The sequence below is a fragment of the Somniosus microcephalus genome, chromosome 4, assembly GCF_052327205.1.
Source record: "Somniosus microcephalus isolate GS21.2 chromosome 4, FLI_Smic_1.0, whole genome shotgun sequence".
In the NCBI taxonomy this organism is placed as follows: Eukaryota; Metazoa; Chordata; class Chondrichthyes; order Squaliformes; family Somniosidae; genus Somniosus; species Somniosus microcephalus.
In genome coordinates, this window is record NC_140990.1 from 37,503,577 (window position 1) to 37,510,880 (window position 7,304).

Genomic DNA, 7,304 nt, shown 5'->3' on the forward strand with positions numbered 1-7,304 from the left:
GCTATTCTCACACATACCCTTGAGAGAGACATCCATCATCTTGACGACGTATACGGGGCAAAAAGTATACCCCAGAGGAAAAATAAGGGTGCCTGTCAAATACAACGGCAAGAAAATACAGAAATTGTATCTCTACATACTGCAAAATGGTGGACCACCGTTATTGGGATGTGAATGGATCAGGAAGATAAGCTTAGATTGGCACTCCATTCAGGCAATGACGGTGGACGGTAAAAAAGATGACGATGTCACTCTTGGACGATTGTCAACAGTCTTAGCTAACGCCAAAGAGGTATTTCAACAAGAACTGGGCACTCTTAAAGGCGTAACCGCCTCGATAAAAATAGAAGAGAATGCAATTCCCAAGTTTTTCAAAGCAAAACCGGTACCATATGCAATTCGCCCAGCCGTCGAGGCAGAGCTGGAGAATCTGGAGAAGGCAGGCGTGTTGTCTAAGGTCGACTGGAGCGAGTGGGCGACACCCATCGTTCCTGTCATGAAGAAAACGTTAAGCAATAAGTCTGAGGAGCCAAGGAAGGTTCGCATCTGTGGGGATATCAAGGTGACGGTGAACCCAGTCCTTCACACAGTACAGTATCCTCTTCCAAGGATAGAAGACATCTTCGCCTCACTGTCTGGAGGGAAGCTTTTTACAAAAATTGACCTAGTACAAGCATATTTGCAGATGGAGGCTGAAGAATCCTCTAGGAAGTATCTCACGATAAACACTCACAAAGGTCTTTACCAGTATCATCGATTGGTATTCGGAGTAGCATCGGCTCCGGCGATATGGCAAAGAGTGATGGAACAAGTCCTGCAAGGGATTCCGGGGACTCAGTGTTACTTGGATGACATCCTTGTGGCAGGTGAAGATGACAGTGAACACCTTAACAACCTAGAACAGGTGCTCACTAGACTACGGGAACATGGGTTACGAGCCAACTGCCCCAAGTGCGAGTTTTTTAAGAAACAGATATCGTATTGTGGCCACGTGATTGATGAAGAGGGGTTACATAAGTCCCCTGACAAAATTGAAGCGGTTGTTAAGGCCCCAGTGCCTGAAAATGTGTCGCAACTGAGGTCATTCCTCGGATTGGTGAATTACTACCATAAGGTTTTGCCGAATTTGTCGACAATTCTGCTCCCACTGAATGCCCTGCTATGAACGGGAGTAGCATGGAAATGGAGCAATGACTGTAAGCGGGCCTTTCAGAAGAGTAAGGACTTAATCACTTCAAGAGAAGTATTGGCTCACTACAACCCAGCACTGCCGATCAGACTGGCGTGTGATGCGTCTCCCTACGGCATTGGGGCGGTACTGTCACATAAATTCCTTGATGGTTTGGAGAGGCCGATAGCTTTTGCGTCACGCTCGTTAACTTCTGCCGAGCGTAACTACGCCCAGATTGACAGAGAGGCCCTCAGCCTAGTGTGGGGGGTGAAGAAGTTAAATCACTGCCTGCACGGTCAAAAATTTACTCTACTAACCGATCATCAACCTCTTCTCTCCATTTTCAACCCTCAGAAGGGCGTACCGATAATGACAGCACAACGGCTGCAGAGGTGGTCCCTTTTCCTAGGGGCACACCAATATGACATCGCGTACAAAGGAACTAAACAGCATGGGAATGCTGAGGGACTGTCACGCCTACCGTTGCCGACGGTGGAAGAAGAAGACCTTGCAGTGGATCCAATGGAGTTATTCCACTCGACCATAGTCTAATGTCTCCCTGTGACGAATGCAAACATAGAAAAGGAAACACGGAATGACCCGACACTATCACAGGTCTATGATTTAATGGTGAAGGGATGGCCAGCACATGGCGAACCACTGCTGCCAGCATTCTCGCTGAGAAGAGAACAGCTGTCAGTGTGCAGAGGAACCTTGATGTGTGGATCCAGAGTAGTAATTCCACCTAAGTTGACGGATAGAGTGCTCAATGAGCTTCATGAGGGTCATCTGGGTGGGGTAAAAATGAAGAACTTAGCCAGAGCGTTTGTGCGGTGGCCGGGAATCGATAGATAAATCGAAGAGATGACCAAGAGCTGTGCAGGATGCCAGAAGGTCCAAACTGCCCCACCACAAGCTCCTCTGCATCCATGGGAGTGGCCCTCATCTCCATGGCAAAGGGTGTACATTGATTTTGCTGGTCCCTTCATGGACTCAATGTTTTTAGTTGCGGTGGATGCACATTCAAAGTGGCCAGTGGTAATAAAAATGTCCTCAACCACCACGGAAAAGACTATTACAGTTTTACGAACCATATTCGCCAGGAATGGGCTGCCTGAACAGATTTGCTCTGACAATGGACCACAGTTTGTGTCTGAAGAGTTCCGGAGGTTCTTAAAGAACAATGGTGTTAAGCATTACACATCTGCCCCATATCATCCAGCCACTAATGGATTGGCCGAGTGGTTTGTTCAAACATTCAAGAAGGCTATCAAGGCAATGTGTAATGAAGATATACCCCTACAACACAAGGTGGACAACTTCTTGTTTGCCTACCGGAATGCGACACATGCGGTTACCAACCAAACTCCAGTCATGATGTTGTTCAATCGAAGACTACGATGCCGCTTGGATTTGGTTAAGCCAAACGTCTGAAGAGATGTGGAGAACAGGCAGTTTCAGAATATGAATGAAAGACCGACCAGGAGTTTTAAGATAGGTCAACCAGTTTTGGCCCGGGACTACCGCACTGAGAAATGGCAGCCAGGAACGATTTGTACACGGCAAGGACCTCTCATGTATACCGTGGACGTTGGAAAGAGCATTGTAAGACGCCATGCTGACCAGATTCTAGAGTCACTGGAAAACGTCAACTCCACACCACGATCTGATATACCTGGCAATGAAATCGACGTACCAATTGCAGCTACCGCAGAATCGGTGATATTGGAAGCAGATGAACCAAACAACGACATTGATCCCGACTCAACCTTGCCAGAAGAACCTGATACCCCAAAGAGGCGTTATCCAGACAGAATCAGGAAGCCTCCTCAAAGACTGAACTTATAATTGCTTAAACTTAACCAATGTATCTAGCAACCGTAATTGTGATTGTAATTAGTTATCATTTAGTTGTTAAATGAATGTTATGTACTGTTTATCTAAAAGGGGAGGAATTGTTGTGTATGTACCTTTAAGAGAATAACTGGTCTCAGACAGCAGTACCGGCAGTGACCACCCCTGTATAAAAGGCGCTAGTGAGCCTCTGTAGTTTCAGTTTCCCGATTGACTTCAATCAGTAAAGACTTGTTTTGTTCAACTCCTGCTGTCCCTGTCTCAATCATTCACGGACATAATACCTGACATCCTCACTGTGCTGGAATCCACACCAGTCTCCCCATCTGCTCCTTGTTCTCTCCCTGGATCCGAAAACTACTGAACTCAGTCTTCCCCTCCTGAAGTCTACAGGCTCTAAAACTGAAGCTTGGTGTCCCTCAGTCCCGACTCCTTGATTTACCTCCCCTTCTCTCCTCCTCTTTCCCCCTTGGTTGTGTTCCACACTCTGGGCCTTGGGCCTTCCCCGGGGATTCTCAGTATGAACAGGTGGGATGTGTTTGGAGACAGGGTGTCCCGGCTCTCCACCTTTAAAGGGACAAGGAGACGACCAGCTGGGCTGAATGGCCCTGCTTTATGACATCACTGCAGTGCCTAGCAACCAGCCTCCCTGAGCCCTGCTCATTATGGGCTGGGTTTAGCTCAGTGCTGTTACAGGAAGGGAAACAGGAGCAGGATTCGCCCCGTGTGGAGCCCAGGATTAATGGGGAGAGGTACAGGATCAATTTATACCTTATTGAGTGAGAAATGTTATTGTCCCGGACACTCCCTTTCCCTTGGTATCTGGGTCGGGGAGCGGCTGATGGGTTTACTCTGTATCTAACCCATGCTGTACCCGACTGGAGAGTGTTTGATGCTGACACTAGGGGCTCAGCTCCACGAGCACAACATTTAACCCAAAGATGATCTGATAAACCCATCAGCTTCTCCCCTGGACACAGGTCCTGAAGGACAGGGAGTGTCTCTGATATTTTGGTCAGTGTCGTTGATCAAGTTTAAACACCTCGCTCACATCTCCTCTCACCCTGCTTTGTTCTAATGAGAAGTGCCCCAGTTTCTCTCGTCTCTCCTCCTGGGAAAGAGAAGTTCACCTCAGTTAGAAACTCAAACAGGCGCTTCACTGCAGACAGGTCATCATGAGGAAACATTTCTTTACCCAGCGAGTTATTATGATCTGAAATGCACTGCCTGAAAGGGTGGAGGAAGCAGATTCAAGAGTAACTTTCAAAAGAGAATTGGATAAATATTTGAAGGGAAAACATTTACCGGGATATGGGGAAAGAGCAAGGGAGTGGGATTAATTGGCTAGCTCTCCCAAAGAGCTGGCACAAGCATGGTGGGCCGAATGGCCACCTTTTGTGCTGCATCATTCTCTGATTCTCTGATAACTAAAGCCTCTCATCTGTGGTATAACCTCAGTGAATTTATTCTGCAGCCTCTCTGTGGCCCCGACATCCTTCGTAGTGTAAGATGCCCAAAACTTATTCTAACTGCAGCCGAACCGATGGTTTTGTTTTCTATGCCCCATTTATAAACTTGTCCTCCAACTTTTAAAGATTTGTGTATCTGATCTCCCTGTAGATGTTAGAGATATTAACATAACATGGCTAAAATACATTGACATCAAATGTCTGATATAATGTGTATTGTGAGAAAGAGAAGTTTAGTCTGAGTTAGAAACTCAAACAGGTCACCATGGCAATACTGATAAGACATTCCATTCACTGAATCGACTGGTTGGAATCTGTAATCAGATCAGGGGAAAGAACAGGTTTTGTCTGTTATTAACCACAATATAAGATTAGAATCATAGAATGGTTACAGCACAGAAGGCCATTCGGCCCATCAAGCCCATGCCAGCTCTCTGCAAGACCACATCAGCTAGTCCCACTCCCCCACCCTTTCCCCGTAGCCCTGCAAATATTTTTCTTTCAGATACTTATCCAATTCCCTTTTGAAAGCCATGATTGAATCTGCCTCCACCACCCTTTCAGGCAGTGCATTCCAGATCCTAACCACTTGCTGTGTATGCAGTAACCAAATTAATATTATACTTTAGTTTATGTTAGAGTATGTATAATGTAGCACCAGTGTACAGGGTGGAGGTAGCGAATTAATTCATACCCTGAGTTAAAACGGTATATAGGTCTGTATTTATTGTATTTATCCAATTAAGCTCTAAAAACAGGATTCATTGACTGAGAGGCCCGTGGGAAGATTGGGGAGGATGTCTGTTTGGCCAGGCGAGGCAACACATATACAAGATAACATACATAAGAATTTGTTTGTTTGTAAACCCACAACAAGGTTCCATTACATCAAAGTCTGGTGGGACTAATTATAATGTGCTTGCTTTGCAGAAGTAACATGAGACAAGGTCAGAATCTGTGCTTTGCAGAGATTGAACAAGGACTGTTATCTTAAGAAAGCATGTTAATGAACAAACCACCTGGCTAGAGACAAAGGACGGTTGTAAAGCAATAGATTAAGATGAGGCCGCAGTCACAGAAGGCCACGGGACCAACTGATAACAGAACTGTGATTTGTAAGTGGCTGGAACGATGAAATGTCATGGTTTATAATTGCCATTTAGCAATAAATCTGTATATGCTGATAAGCTTTGTACCCGCCCCTAGGGCAGGGGTTTGATTTTTGTATAATTGTGAACATTGCTAGGATATCAGAGGAGTTGTATCTCAGAAGGTTCTCCCCAGGCCTGTGAATAAAGACCATTTTGAACTTCCAATCGAAGTCTGTCATCCATACATAGCTGAGCGTCGACTTTGTATATCACTTAGTCCGCTCTGAGGGGGAAAGGGTTAAGTGTCGACTTGGCATATCACCAGGTCCACTTTTCGGATACATCAATTGGCGTAGTCAGCAGGATCACAGACTCTGACCGGTCCACGGGAACATTGAGCTAAGAAGGTTGAGTATGTTTTAAATTACCACCCATAAATTAGAAAGCTCAGAATGTACTGTGAGATCTGGTAAGGCTGTGATTAAATGGACATAGGGAGACAGACTCAAGAAAGGGGTGCAGTCTGGTGAGCCGAGAGGTGGCGAATCCTCGAAGCCGAGAGGCGGCGAATCCTCAGAGCTGAGAGGCGGCGAATCCTTGGAGCCAAGAGGTGGTGAATCCTCTCGGGTAAAAAGGTGGATAAGTGGGCGATAAAGTCCTACGAATAGTGGATCCTTGGGAGTCACGGGGTGATTGACACGGACAAGGGTGGTTGTCTATCCCAAACACCTAGCCTGAGCCTGAATTAAGAGGATGTAGTCCCACGTGATGGCCAGGATCGAATAGGTGTAGGGAACTAAACACCACAGGATCGTGATCCCGTGACGAGTGAGTGTGCGCAAAATAAGTGTGTGTGGGTGAATGATAGGGTAACACAAGAACCATTGAGAAGTAAGTCAGAAGTTATATAGAATGCCTAAAAAGGATGCAGAGATAAAGGAGGAGGGACCGTCCCCTTGGGGAGATCCCGACTCCGTCACTCGCTATGTAGCAGATAAAAATCAGAAACTTATTGAGTTCATGAAAAAGAAGGGGTGGTATCCCGAAGACAGCGCAGAAAGACAAAGGGCTTGGTGGAAGAGACAAACCAAAGACAAAGAGAGAAAAGGGGGAGTGGTAATCTTAGCTTGTTACCAGAAACAATGTAAGGAGTTGAAACAGAAGGGAGAGGGGGAAAGGGAAGAGAAAGAAGTAAAAACTCCCAAACCAAGAGGGAAGGGACACCCGGTGGCAGCGGCCGGCTCCAGCAGTACGCCCGTATACCCAAAACTACCAGAAGAAGGTAAGATAGAGGGGGGTGGGTTAGAAAAGGAAACAGCAGGAGATAGTAAGGAGAGGGACTGGCCGGAGCCACTGCCTTGGCCAGAAGAAAATAATCTCCCACCACACTATAATCCGGTGTACCACACGGTAAAAACGGCCCTGGTAAAAACTGAAGTAATCCCATGACACCCAGAGATCCCCGGTACCGCCATGGTCCCCGCGGCAGGAGGAAACCCGGAAATCCCAGCTGTTGTGTATGTACCTTTAAGGGAAGAACTGGTTTTAGACTGCAGTACCGGCAGTGACCACCCCTGTATAAAAGGCCCTAGCGGGCTTCTGTATTTCAGTCTGACGTTCCCCCCTGTTCAGTAAAGTACCTGTTAAACTGTTCTCCCGAAGCCCGTGTATTATTGAGGCGTGGACTTTACAGTGGCGATGAGTAAGTTCGATCTCACC

At 46.5% G+C, this 7,304-nt stretch overlaps 1 long non-coding RNA gene across 1 annotated transcript; it reads left to right on the forward strand.

The window, feature by feature from the left end:
- The first annotated feature begins 3,579 nt into the window (after positions 1–3,579).
- Positions 3,580–5,810, forward strand: LOC147118646 (uncharacterized). Its single transcript, XR_015077939.1, has 2 exons — positions 3,580–3,777; positions 5,425–5,810. It is a non-coding gene; the product is annotated as an uncharacterized LOC147118646 (long non-coding RNA).
- Positions 5,811–7,304: the final 1,494 nt, after the last annotated feature.